Source organism: Ambystoma mexicanum, chromosome 9 (assembly GCF_040938575.1).
Source record: "Ambystoma mexicanum isolate Mex_15411 chromosome 9, UKY_AmexF1_1, whole genome shotgun sequence".
NCBI classification, from domain to species: domain Eukaryota; kingdom Metazoa; phylum Chordata; class Amphibia; order Caudata; family Ambystomatidae; genus Ambystoma; species Ambystoma mexicanum.
Genome location: NC_090931.1, coordinates 1,429,210,879 through 1,429,224,442, shown reverse-complemented (window position 1 = coordinate 1,429,224,442; position 13,564 = coordinate 1,429,210,879). Strand labels below are relative to the sequence as shown.

Below are 13,564 nucleotides of genomic sequence, written 5' to 3'. Positions count from 1 at the left end.
TCTTTTGGGCGTTCACGTGTAAACATTTTAAATTTCCAGTGGTTGGTGGGGGACGAGATACCCTGATGCCCCAAACGAACCCTCCTTCAGATTCTTGGGGACGACGTGAACACGGGAGGAGACAAAAACCTCATACACACGGGACTGGTGGATGCAAGAAGGGATGTAGCGACAAAATGGAGGGTCGCGGAAGTGCCGACTGTGGGCAAGTGAAAAGAGGGGATGGATCATTGCAGAGCTCTAGAAGCAGTGGAGTAACTTTGCTGAAAATGCTGGGGGGGACATGACAACTGAAAGAAAGGGGCAGATTGGAGGAAGGGTGGACGGTGGCTCTGAGGGATAATAGCATACTACACCACAAGAGTCCATTGCTGACGCTCTGTTATAACTTTCATGAGACTGGTGGTGTATCTTTAAAATTCAATTCTAACGACACTCCAGTCTTCTGAAACATATAACACTACAGTTGGTCTTTAGAATTCACTGCATTGACAACAGTAAAAAAAAAGCCTGTGCCCTCTCTACCTAAAGAGGGCATGCAAGCAGGCTGAAGGGACCTGGTGTTTGATTATTGCCACCAGGGCACTGACTCAAACAAGCATATGGACATAATACAAAATGGATGCCTGCAAGATTTTAAACACAGCACATTATGTTGCTTATTTTGATTTCATTAATTTATTGCAACATTCGGACTCATTACAGAGCGGGAGGTCCGACTGGGACATTTGTCAGTGGGAAGCCACTCCTGTTCGGCACCTCAAAGACGGTGCCCAACAGAAAAAGGTGGCCCACTGGTAGGACAATGGGCCTCATTAGGAGTTTGGAGGTAACCATGGCGCTAATAGCGCCATGGCTGCCTCCAAACCCTTACCGACTCCGCCCTGGTGAATGGAGCTATTACCGCCCCATTCCAAGATTGGCGGGGGCAGTAATTCCCCATTCACCAGGGCCCTTCCCCATTCCCATTTGAGCCCCCATAGGGCTCAATGGGAATGGGGAAGGTGCTAATAACGGTACCGCAAATTGCGGTACCTTTTTAGCTCCAAAGTCCCTTTGCGGGTCCCGTCCTTAACGCCTGGAAAAAACAGGCATTAAGGGAGGACCCGCAAAGGGAACTCGTAGAAGGGCGGTAAGGGATTACCGGCACCGGTGCCCTTACCGGTGCCGGTAATCCCTTACCGCCCACCTCGTAATGAGGCCCAATGTGTGCCAAGCAATTCCTGCTCAGCACGCTTATTGTCCTGGCAACAGGATAACTTACCCATTCCGAACCGTACAGGTATCCCACTGTCTGGACAATGTCCCAAGGAGTTCTGGGAAGCAGAGGGTCCTCACGTTGCTCTGTGTCAACAGAGCATTACACTGCGAGCCATTAGGCACTGTCCCTTTAGAAATGTGAAGGGGGGGATCAGAAGTTATAAGGGTGCAGAATGCTGCATGCTTTATGAATTAATGACTATGGGCCTCATTACAAGTATGGCGGCAAGGCAACAACGGCTCCGGTATCGCTACCGGCACCGTTAATACCGTACCGCCATACTACGAGTTCTGCTCGTGGGTGGCCTTGCAGCCACCAGGTCTGACCTGGTGGCCGTACCGGCACCCACGAGCAGAACATGATGGTGGCACTGGTACCGTTATTAACGGTACCGGTGCTACCACCCTCCCCACTCCCATTTAGCTCTATGGGGCCGAATGGGGAGTCCCTTATTATCGGCACCCACAAATGGGCAATTACCGGGTCCACCAAACTCAGAATGACCCGGTAATTGCCCATTCGCGGGTGCCGGATTTCTTCACAAGTTAGGAGGTAGCCTGCCTGTATTACAGGCATGGCTACCTCCAAACTTGTAATGAGGCCCTACGGCTTTAACACCCAAGGGGGATTTGTTAGGCTCACATTTATCTGCATGATGCTATTGTGACTTCATTCACGATGGGGAGAATAAAACTAAAGCCATGCTGTCATTCCTCAACATATTTCTATGACTATGGGCCTCATTACGAGCATGCCCGGCCGGAAACAACAGTGGCAGTAAACTTACCAGCACCATTGTTTCCAGACCGGCATACTACAAGTCTGCTTGCCGGAATCACTGTGCCCGGCAGGTCTGACTCTGCCGGACACAGCGGCCATGGTAAGCAGACCGGCATGGAAGCACCAGCACTGTTATTAGCGGTGCTGATGCTTCCATGTTCCCCATTTGGGAATGGGGATTAACAGAACTACTGGCGCCTGATTTACCGGCCACCGGGGGTTGTAATACCCCAGTGTCACTGTCAAGCCAGGCGCCGGCCATTTTTTTTGGGTCTGGCGGCAACCTGTTGGTATCACCGGCAGGGTTACCACCAGACCCGTAATGAGGCCCAATGTATATAGTGTATGTGAGGGACCGGAGGGGGGTGTCTGTACTTCCGCTCTCTATCTGGTAGAGGAGAGGCAGAGAGGACCCCTGCCAAGATTCTCAATATTGGTACGTGGCCAAGAAATCAAGGCCTAGCTTCTCAGGAAGGTGATGCGGGCTGGTTCTTAAGTACAGTGTAGTCCCCAAGCACCCACAAAGGAATGTCCACACACTGTATCGGTTAAATCACAGTCTTTATATAATTAATATTCAAGGTTATATACAATATCACGATAACTCACTTTGTGCTCAGAAAATCAACAATGGCAAATATATACAATTGTACGTGGTACCACAGTTACTTTTAGATCTCTTTAAAGTGCATAAACTGTACGGTTAAATGACACACAAATCAAGCCATGAAGGAAACCAACAGTAGAGAAAAGAGGAAAGCATTTGATACGAACAATTGGCAGAAATACTGGTTACTACCGTTAAACACAGCTCGGTGTGGAGATCCACCACCTGGGCAACCTGTAGAAGAAAGATATAAACCCAGTCCATATATTGTTCACAATAGACTTCCCAATAGTTCTGCAACCCCAAAGTACCTGGCGTTGTAGCGTTCCTCGTCGGGGAATTGACGGCCCTTCTTGAGTGCCCTCCCTTTAAGGCAGGAGTCACGGGTCGTCGAACGTCTGACGGAGAACAGGGTGAGCTACGACGGTGAAGTGGCAGCTTTGTTCCTAGCGGTGCTCGTTGATGGGGAAGCGTAAATGTCCTGCAAGGAAGAGGTGTGCGGGGCACCTCGGTGTCGATAGTTCTGGACCGCAACGAGTTTGAAGAACTGTGGCCCAGCAAGGGCATCGAGCCGTCTGCGTCTCTGTGGTGTTTGGGTGGCGGGAAACCCACCAGTGGATGCTCCTTGGCGCATCGACAGTCAGGCCTTCTCCAGCAGGATACAGCAGCGACAATGCTGATGAGAGCGTCCTTGGACTCGAAAGTTCTTAGGCAAACGGGAGGATGGCGGCTCTGGTCGTCGACAGTGGCGGATAACAGTCCAGGCGCTTCTCCTTGGGATTCCGCAGCAGTCCCCGTCTCGGGTAGGCAGCCGGTTGAAGGCCTGTCTACCAGGGAGCTTTGGCAAAGATCGGCTGGTGCACGATGGTCCCTCGTAGCTTGGGGAGAGGGCGCCTTACCAGGTCCTCTCTGGGTCAGTCCTTGGAGGCACAGCAGCTTTCAGATTATCAAGGAGAGCAACAGCAATTCTTCTCGTCCAGCAGGGCTTCAAGGTCAATTTTCAGTTACTACAGTTACTCTTTGTAGTGGACTTCAGCTTCTGAACATGATTCCTAGCAGTGAGAGGTCCCCAGATATACTGTTGATCTCCCTTTTATTCCGCTGGGTCATACTCAAGCATCCAATCATGACTAAGGGCATTCAGGCAAGCAGCCAATCAGGCACACGGTGCATTCAGGCCATTCACTTCTCTCCAGACACTCACAACAAGTTATGTGTATTGGGACAAGTACCCAGCCATTCAACACTTCACACTGCATTCATACCGGTTTCTCAGTGATTGTGTCAAACACCAGATGCTAGACACCCACAACATAGAATGCATATTCGTCACACACTCCATTCACCCAGGTCCCACCCACAGGTGTGCCCACAACATACGGTCATTGAGAAGGCTCCAGCCAGTCTGGTCAGCACTTCCCCATACTACCATATATGGAACTTCCACCCAACAGCCAGTCAGGGGGGAGGCCAGCGTCAGGCCTTCCCGGGACTTCGGGAAGATCAAGGTAACAGGCGATGGGAGCCAAGAGGCCACAGGGGCCATTTTGTCTCCATCAGGAATCTACCGATTCCAATGACAGGGCCTGGGCATCCCAAAATGGAGGATGCTCAGGGCACCAGTCAATTCAGCACAGAGCTGCCACCAGCCCGTACCCTGCTCTGTGGGCCACACACAGGTGCCCAAAAACATACACTAGGGCACAGGGTTGTACCCCTACCCATGGGTGCCATAAGGGTATCCCATGGGTCTGTTCACCAAAACCAAAGGAGAAAGCTGCACCACCAGGAGCCCCACATGAACTCCTGTGCAGAAAACACGACAGAACACACGATAAAAAGCAGTAAATGATAAGGATACGGAGGCCCTGTCCCTCCGATGCATTTCCAACATCACAGTGTACAGTTAGTTTACTATGAAATGCTAGCTTATTATGTAATGTGGTTTGCTTCCGAGGCAATGCCAGAAATAATTATTTAAGCACATGAAATGTAAAGCAAAATCTTATTAAATATCTACATCAACTAAGCCTGTGAAGATGAGCACAGTTGCTTAAATTGTCCATATCCCAGTTTCACCATTTAACCAAAGAGTGTGATCCTGGGCAATTCATTTAATCACATTGGGCCTCATTACGAGAATGGAGGTAGCCATGCCGTTCTTACCGACATGGCTACCTCCATTCCAGGTACCGGGTCCGGGTTCCCTGAATGGGGAATTACTGGGCCATTCCAACCTTGGAGGGCCCGGTATTGCCCCATTCAGGGAAGCCGACCCCAGTACATCCCCATTCCCATTGAGCTCCCATAGGGCTCAATGGGAATGGGGATGATGCTAACAACGGGCCCGTTAATGACGGGCCCGTTGCTAGCATCCTGGTCCGCTTGCGGGACCCGCTAAGGACGCCTGGTTTAGCGGGTCCTTCGAGGAGACCTCGTAATGGGGCGTAGGGGGTTAACGGGGCCGGCAGCTCTACCGGCCCCGTTATCCCACTACCGCATTCCTCGTAATGAAGCCCATTGTATCTTACCTGAAGCTCTGTACGTGATTCTGATTCACTTCAAAGCTTATGTCAATATATCATGCTATTATAATAGAAAAGCCTAATGATTATAGAGTTGCTCCATATATAACAATAGTGCAATGTATGTATTTTGCACCACAAAGTTATTTGCCACTTGGCTTACTTATGGTTACTTATTCTAAAGTCACTTCCATAGTGCCTCCAGGTATCAAAGATGAATGATGCTCCGTAGAATGTTGTTTTTGTGAAGTCACTTCTGTTGGTGCAATCCATATGAAAATTAGGAGGTTTCCATGTATTTTGCCCCAGAGGGCCGGACAGAGCTCTGATAGATGTGTTCCCTTTATCTGCAACGATCCAGTTTTTCTTTTATGTGTAAAAATGCCATCTGCCACTAATGTTACCAAAAAAGTAGATTGGGGCAGGGATGGGCGGTTTGGGGGTGTGAGTGAAACTATTACATGCACTGCATTTCGTGGCTCACCTCACCACTCACTCTTGCAATGATGGATTTGCCAGTGACCCCAAATGTGAATGTCTAAATGTGCCTCTCCACTAGGGTCAGCCCGCATCTCAGCCCTCCAACCAGGGTCGGACTGGGACAAGAAATATGGCCGGTCACCCAAAAAAAAGTGGCCCACCCCTCGCGTCAAAAAAGTGGCCCACCCCTTGCCTCACGACCCTTGACCTCTGATGACATCACCAGAAGTGATGTCAATTGACCCCACCCCAAAGTGACAACCCGGGAAGCGATGCAACACAACCTTTCACCCCTTGACAAAACAGGAAGTGGCATCAAATAGCATTGTTTCAAAGTACACTAAATTACTGTGAATCCAAGCAGACTTCCAAGGCCAAATGATAATATGTTATTATATAGCACTTACGCTTAAGCTCTTTTTTTATGGAACACATATGCATACAATATCACTCTACCTGTGTTGGTACTTATTTATCGACCTAATAAGGAGGAAAGGCTTTTTGGAAAGAAAAAAAATATATTTTTAAACAAAAAACTTTTTTTTTCTCTCAATCTGGCACCGGCATGGTCAGAAACTGGCCCCCACTCCCCAGGGACGATTTCGGCCCGGCCACTGGACAATTTCGGCCCGGCCATGGGACGAAGGCCGAGGGGCCAATCCGACCCTGCCTCCAACAAACATGCACGCAGCTGAGCTGAGCTCAGCATTATGTAATGAGACAGCGTGAGCCTGGCTGGGCACCTCACCCATGCTCGAGCTGTTCTATTACATGATCAAAGAATGCAGCATCCACAATGCGGCCCCCCAGCCCTCCCACCAAAAGATGGGGGGGACAAAAAGGCATGCCACAAATGTTGGGGGGACCACTGGCGTAACAGGGGCACCCGCAGCCCCTGCGGTGCGGGGGGCCCCGCAAGCACATGTCCTGGATGGGGGCCCCCACTTGAAAAAAAATGAAAGAAAATATTTTTTTCAAAATATTTTTTTTTTATTTCTTTTTTAAATCACTTTGCCTTCATAAAGAAATTATTTCTGTAACAGAAATAATGTCTTTATGAAGTCAGAGTGACTTCAAAAAGAAACAATCAGCCTCATTACAAGTTTGGCTGTAGCCTTGCTGGTAAAACCGCCAGGCTGCCGCCAAACTTGCGCTTTTTTCCAGCATACGCGAATGGGCAATTACCGGGTCATTACGGCCCCGCCGGACCTGGTAATTGCCCATTTGCGGGCGGTGGAAAAAAATGCTCCCCATTCCCATTTGATCCCCATAGGGTTCAATGGGAATGAGGAGATCGGATGCACCAGCACCAGCATTCATAATGGTGTCGGTGCACCCGACATGCTCTGCTCACGGGTGCCGGAACGCCCGCCAGGTCAGACCTGGCGGGCGGTAAGGCACCCGCTGGCACAACTCATAGTTTGCTGGTCTGGTAAGAACATTACCGGCAAGCTTACCGGTACCGTTGTTACCAGACCGGCAAACTTATACTGAGGCCCAATTTCTTTTTGAAGTGATAGGGCTCCCCTCAACCCCATGACGTGTATGTGTATGGTGAAAGGGTGCACACAAATGTATGGGTGACTGGGTGTGCGTGTGTGCGTGTACAGTGAAAGGGTGCACACTTAAATGTATGGGTGGCTGCCTGGGGGTGCCTGCATGGTGAAAGAGTGCACACTTAAATGTAAGGATGGCTGGTGTGCATGCGTGTATATGGTGAATGGTGTTTGTGCTTATGCTCAGTGGCGCAACAAAACCTACATTTCAGGGGGCTGATGCTTCAAAGGCTGGGGGAGGTGCTAACTTCACGGGTGGTGGGGGAGGCAAACTTTTTTGTGTGGGGGCATCCAACTTCTTTACACATTTTAATGAGACTATTCTAGTGCAGCTTCAATGTTACAAGCAGTTAACTCTCTCCTTTAAGTGTGAAAGCACCCACTTATGAACTGTTGTGAGAATGAACGGTCTCCTGTTCCCTTTCTACACTTCCAGTCACTTCCCTGCCATGAAAGTGCTAAACACACATCACAATATCAATTGCCTAAATGATTTGGCATTTGAATGCAGGTACTAACAGTGAAATGCTTTATGTTAGTAACTGCTTGGCCCCTGTTAACCCAGGTGCCGTTTAACATCGGTGTCCTGTTCTGTCCGGCAACTGCTCTGAAGGTCAGCCAGGTTGAGTCAACATAGCCCAAAATTACTGGGGGCGAGTGCTGCAGCCCAGTCAACTGAATATTGTTAAGACCCTACTTGTGTTTAATGCCTTAATTACTTATTGGTAATCGTCATTACTCCTAGCCCTATTCTTCCTTGTCCCTGTAATTGTGTATGAGGCAGTACGTGCCTCATACACAAGCACTGGGATGAGGTAGAGGTACATGGAGGCAATGCCTGACTTAGCTACCTGTATCTTCATTACTCCTAATCCCACTCTTTCTCATCCCAGTACTTACCTATGAGGCCAGGAGCCTCAAACGTAAGCTCTAGGACAAGGAGGAGGGACGTTAAGGTAATTCTGGTCCAATGAGCTGATTTTGGAGGTTGGGGTAGGGCATGGGAGGGAGAGGGCATGTGTGGGAGGTGGGATTGTGCGATAAATCATGATGGTTGTCCATGTCCAGGCTAAGCAGACATGATATGTGGTATTAGTGGCTAGAGGGGCATTTTGGTGCAGTCAGTCTAGTTATTCCTCAATTTGGTATGACTTTTTTTTAACTGCACATTTCTTATAAAGCAGTCCTGCTAAGTATAATTACCTGGCTAGATTGGCATTTGGGTGCTGCCAGTCTTGCCATTTCTTACTGCAGCATTGTATATTTTTTTGAGCATCTGTGATAAAATGATATGATAGAAGTCTATTATAACACGCCTGTCCACAAGTGATTCTTGGCGCGACAAGCAATGGCGTGAAGATAGAGGGAGTGATAAGACAAATGATCTTATTAGGCCTTGTGTCATTTAAATTGTGCAAGTGGGAAAATGAGAAATGCAAGGGGAAAGGGAGGGGGGAGTGCAAGGAAGAAGGGCGGGGAAAACAGGGTTGTAATGCTCTGAGTAAGTGCAGCCAGGACAGTGCAGCTCTGGGTAGTGCAAGGAGAACACGGGACTGTAGGGTTACAGTTACAGTCCCTATGTGCATGGTAGGCCATCGGCAGTGCAAGGGTGACTGATCAAGAAAGAGCCTGGACTCAGTGAGACTCTGAGGGTAGCCAAGCAACCAGTTGGTACAGCAGACAGGTAGGTCAGGTAGGTCAGCAGGGGAGGGAGAGAGCAAAAGCATAGGAGAAGAGGAAAGTTTTGAGCTGCTTCCGGAACATCAGGTGGTCCACTAAAGTTTGAGAGGGGCAGGGAGGCCATTCCAGAGGGAGGCCTCTGCAGAGGAGAGAGATCTACCACCCCCACTCTCTGCCTGAAGAAGCATCTAGCCCTTAGAGAGTTGGAGGTAGCCGGTGGAAGGGCTAGAGAAAAAGGTATTTTGGAAGAGAGTGTTGGTTGTAGTGTGGGCCTGACCCCAGAAAGCCTTGTGGACAATGAAAAGGGCCTTGAACTTTATTCTTGCAACCACCAAGAGCCAGTGGAGAGATTTCAGGGCTGTAGAGATATGATCCCTGGGCTTGTGGCCAAGGACAAGTCTCGCTGTCCTGTTCTGGATAAGTTGCAGAGGGCGGAGAGTAGAGGAAGGCAGCTTGAGAAAGAGGCTGTTGCAGTAGTCCAGCCTAGAGAGAAACAGGGCTCTGGAGACAGTGAGCTTCTGGGGGAAAGTGAGAAAGGGAAGAGTCCCTTTGAGGAGGAGCAGCTGGTAGGTAGTGGGACCTCTTGGCGACGTCCGAGATGCGAGGAGAGAAAGAGAGAGTAGAGTCGAAGATGACACAAAAGGTTTTTTGCCTCGCAGGAAGGCGAAGGAAGAGGGCCCAAGGTGGGTGGCCAGAGTGAGAGAGGGAAAGCAGGGGCAGGGGTCCCAATGAGAATGGCACTAAGGTCGATATCGTTGGAGGTCCACCAATCCTGAATCACGGATAGACAATCAGGAATGAGCAAGAGATGAGAGGAGCCTGAAGGAAAGCTAAGTGCCATTCGCATAACACTGAAAGTTAGAGGAGAAGGTAGAGATCAGGTGGGCCAAAGGGGCCAACTAGAGGTTGAAAAACCAGGGTGAGAGGATGGAGCCCTGGGGAATGCCACAGGAAGAGAGAGAGAGGTGATGGAAAAAAAAGGGACCAAGTTGGACCTGGGAGGGGCAGTCCAAGAGGAAGGAGGTCAGCAACTCCAGAGCCTGATCCGTGATGCCTAGGTTCTCACGTAGTCGATTGATCAGGATGGCGTGGTTGACTGTGTCGAAAGTCGAGGAAAGATCACAGGGGATTAGGACAGACGGAATGCTGGAATCAAGGATAGAGAGCAGATCATCACAGGTATTCAGGAGAGATGTTTCCGTGCCTCTGGCAGCTCTGGAGATAGACTTATGGTCATGGAGACAACCAACAGATTCAACGTGAAGAGTAAGCTGGGAGATGGCCAGCTTTTTTCCAAGAGTTTTCCTAGGAAAGGTGTGATGGAGATTGGGCGATAGTTTGCAAGACAGGTAGGATTGGCAGACTGCTTCTTGAGGAGTGGGTGCACAAGGGAGTGCTTAAGGGGAGAGGGGAACGTTACAGTGGTGAAAGAGTGATTACAGAAATTGGCCAAGGTGCCGCGAGGGTGTCAATATGGCCCTTGATGGTTCTGGAGGAGCAGGGGAGCACCTGTTTGGACGACACTTTCAGGGATCGGACTTGTCTAGAAACCTACTCAGATGTTGTCAGAGAGAAAGAGGAGAAAGGAGGAGGAGAGGTAGAGATGGCCAAAGGGGGGCCGAGAGAGGAAGAGGGAGAGGAAGAGGAGATAGTGGACAGGATATCCTTAGTTTTAGCTGAGATGTGAGAGGCCAGAGCCATACAGAGGGCCTGGGAGGGAACAGGAGAGGTGGAGATCGCAACAGGATTGACCAGTTCCATGAAGATTTTAAAGAGTTTGGCCGTGTTGTTAGAGGCAGCAGAGACCCGGGCTTCAATGTGTGCTCTCTTCTTGATGAGTGTTATTGCTTCGACTGCCATTTTTGTGCATCCAGTCTAGGTCTGTATACATGTGGCCTGGCATGCTTTACTGTAATTTCATACCGCGTCTACACTGGTCTACAGTGTGCAGCCAGTGGGACATGTTTTCAATGTGGCATGGCATTTTTAATAGCAAAGAATTAATGTTCCTGTGCACTGTTGGTGACTTGCATCTATTGGATTGGTGTTACCCTACAAAACAATTGCAAACACTCTGGCTTTTTGGCCAATTATTCTCAGAAAGTGTGCTGTATGTTGCATTAAAACACATATTTTTATCTTTCTCCTAGTACAGTGTGCGGCATACCCTTCAGCAGCACGTTCATGCGTATTGTGCAAGCGTGATAATCTAGGCCAGCCCAGAGTGTGGCACAACCGTGATTTGTTGCTGAGATGGGGGGGGGCCCTCAGCATGGCTCGCAGAGGGGCTCCCACATTTTGTGTTACGCCACTGCTCCTCTCATGTTTACACATCACAAACCTCACACACAACGGAAGGCACGCTGAAAGGCTTGGCCATTATAAAGGCAAATGGGCTGGAGACTAGCTATCCCCAAGGTCCACTTGTGAATTGCAAGATGGCAGAAAGTCCTTTTATAAGTTTGCCCAGGGCTCCCAACCACTCAGTGTCTTCAGCCAAGATCATTTCCAGCAACCAATCAGCAAGCCTGAGTAATTTAAGAACATAGGTACCGAGCATTCAACAGACACCCACCCAGGGGAGGGTATTACTTCTTTTAAAAGACCACAACATCATTAATTCAGTGTATAGATTATTGGCGCTGCAGATCTGAGTTTTGGTGGTGGTTGTCAACCAGAGAAAAATTGAGAGACCAAAGGTTGGCGAGATGGAGAAGGAAGGAGATGTAGAAGAGTAGAAGAAGAGACGAGGAAGGCGTGAAAGTGATTGGAGGAGGGAACACATCTGGCAAGGAAGTCTGGGGTGGAGGGATGGGTGGGGAGCATCTTGTGGAGGAGATTGGTTTAGAGAGTTTGGTGTAGGAGACAGAGCATTGAGAGGAGGAACCTGGTCTAAAGGGTATACAGTGTTTATATGGAATCTTTTATATAGAATGAACATATATCGAATATTTTATATTGAAAAATGTTATAGTGAATGCATTTGGGGGGGTAAAGTGTTACATATTTTTGGGAAACAGTTGGGATGGGTTTTTAGGGGAGGGAAATAGGGATTTGGAGGGAACCCCCCAAAAACAAAAAAATTGCATCCACTATAACATTTTTCAATATAGAATATTCGATATATGTGCATTCTTTATAAATTACTTCGGTATAAAGACATGTAACCGTCTAAAGTATATTGAGTCGTGGGACTAGCCAAGGGAAGAGACCAGAGAGGCCATTTGGGAGGATCTTGAGTACCTGTGAGATTGATGGGAGGAGGACAGCAACGACAGACAGGAAGAGGAGGGCGATGAGAGACCTGAAGGGAGAAAGGGAAAAGAGGAGAATGGCCAGGGGGTGCCAGAGGGACATTTTGTGGAGACGAGGGGCCAGAAACACATGTGTGAACATCTTGTGTAGGAGGATAGCGAGGTATTGTTGGCAAAGTCTTCTAATGTCCACGTGCTTATAATGAAGCTTAAGGAGAAGGTCAGCAGGTTGCTAGGAGGGACCGTCCAGAAAACGATCAAAGGGCAGAGCTAGCCCGCACAGGAAGGCTTTGGTGTGCCAGTGTAGCCCCAGGCAGGACCTAGGGGCATAAGGAGGCATGAGAGGTTGGTGGTACATCAAAGAGAGAGATTATTTATTTATTTGTTTGCATTTATAAAGTGCACAAACAGCCCACAGGCATCGTGGCGCTGTTACATGGAATTGGTTTAGTTACAGTTGCAGGTCGGTGTGCATACATAAGTACATGATCTGTTATGTGGAAGGCAATATGGCTATACGTACGGTTACAGGGTGTATAGCATATCGTGGCATAGCACAGAACATTTAGCTGTTAATACATGAAAGCACATCACGGCCTAGCATGGAGACGCTGTTGGTTTAGATGGGGTTTAGGAAAATAGCCTAGTTTTGATAGCCTTGTGAAATTGAAGGTGTGAGGGTTCAGATCTGAGGGCGAGCGGGACCTAGCAGCGATGAAAGGGAAGATTATGCCACCCCCTCTGACGCGCTTCACTTTGGGTACAAGCATCATGTTAGCGTAGGGTGTTCTTGTAGGTCTGGAGGAGAGGGGTATGTTTACTCTTTGAGATAGGTAGGAAGGGGCTATGTGATGGTTGCACTTATGGGTAAGGGCAAGTGTTTTAAAGAAGACACGTTCGCGGACAGGCAGCCAGTGGGCTTGTCATTTCCCAGTGAGAGAGAGAGAGAGAGGACCTTGGTCAGGGTTGAAGATAGGAGTTTGGTAAACCCCTTAAGGTCATACGAGTGGAGGCCCCTAGATTCAGGACAAAGAATGCTCCGCTGTTGAAAAGAAGGACACAATCTATGAGACAAACAAGGCTTTTTGGTACGGTACCCTATGTAAATCTGTAATGTGAGTTAAATGAAGCAGCGTTTGTGAACCCATAAGCCCACACCAAGAGACATTTGGGGTCTTTGGGGTGACAGGCTGGAGGACGCCTACTTCCAGACTTGAAACTTGCTTGCGACAGGAACTTTGTTTTGCCCAGGAACTTTGTCTTGATTTGGGACTTAACTTTGTCATTGTCCCAATACCCAAGTTACCCAAGTTTCCTACTCCCACCCAAAGGCAGCCTAGGATCTTTGTTTTGGCTTGGAACTGTACTTTCATCTGCTATCCCAAAATCCACAGGTTATAATGCCCGTCCAAGAGTTACAT

General features: G+C 48.8%; 1 protein-coding gene across 1 annotated transcript in view; it reads right to left on the bottom strand.

The window, feature by feature from the left end:
• Positions 1–13,564, bottom strand: part of SLC11A1 (solute carrier family 11 member 1) — a 209,686-nt gene that overhangs the window by 133,175 nt on the left and 62,947 nt on the right. The window lies entirely within an intron of this gene.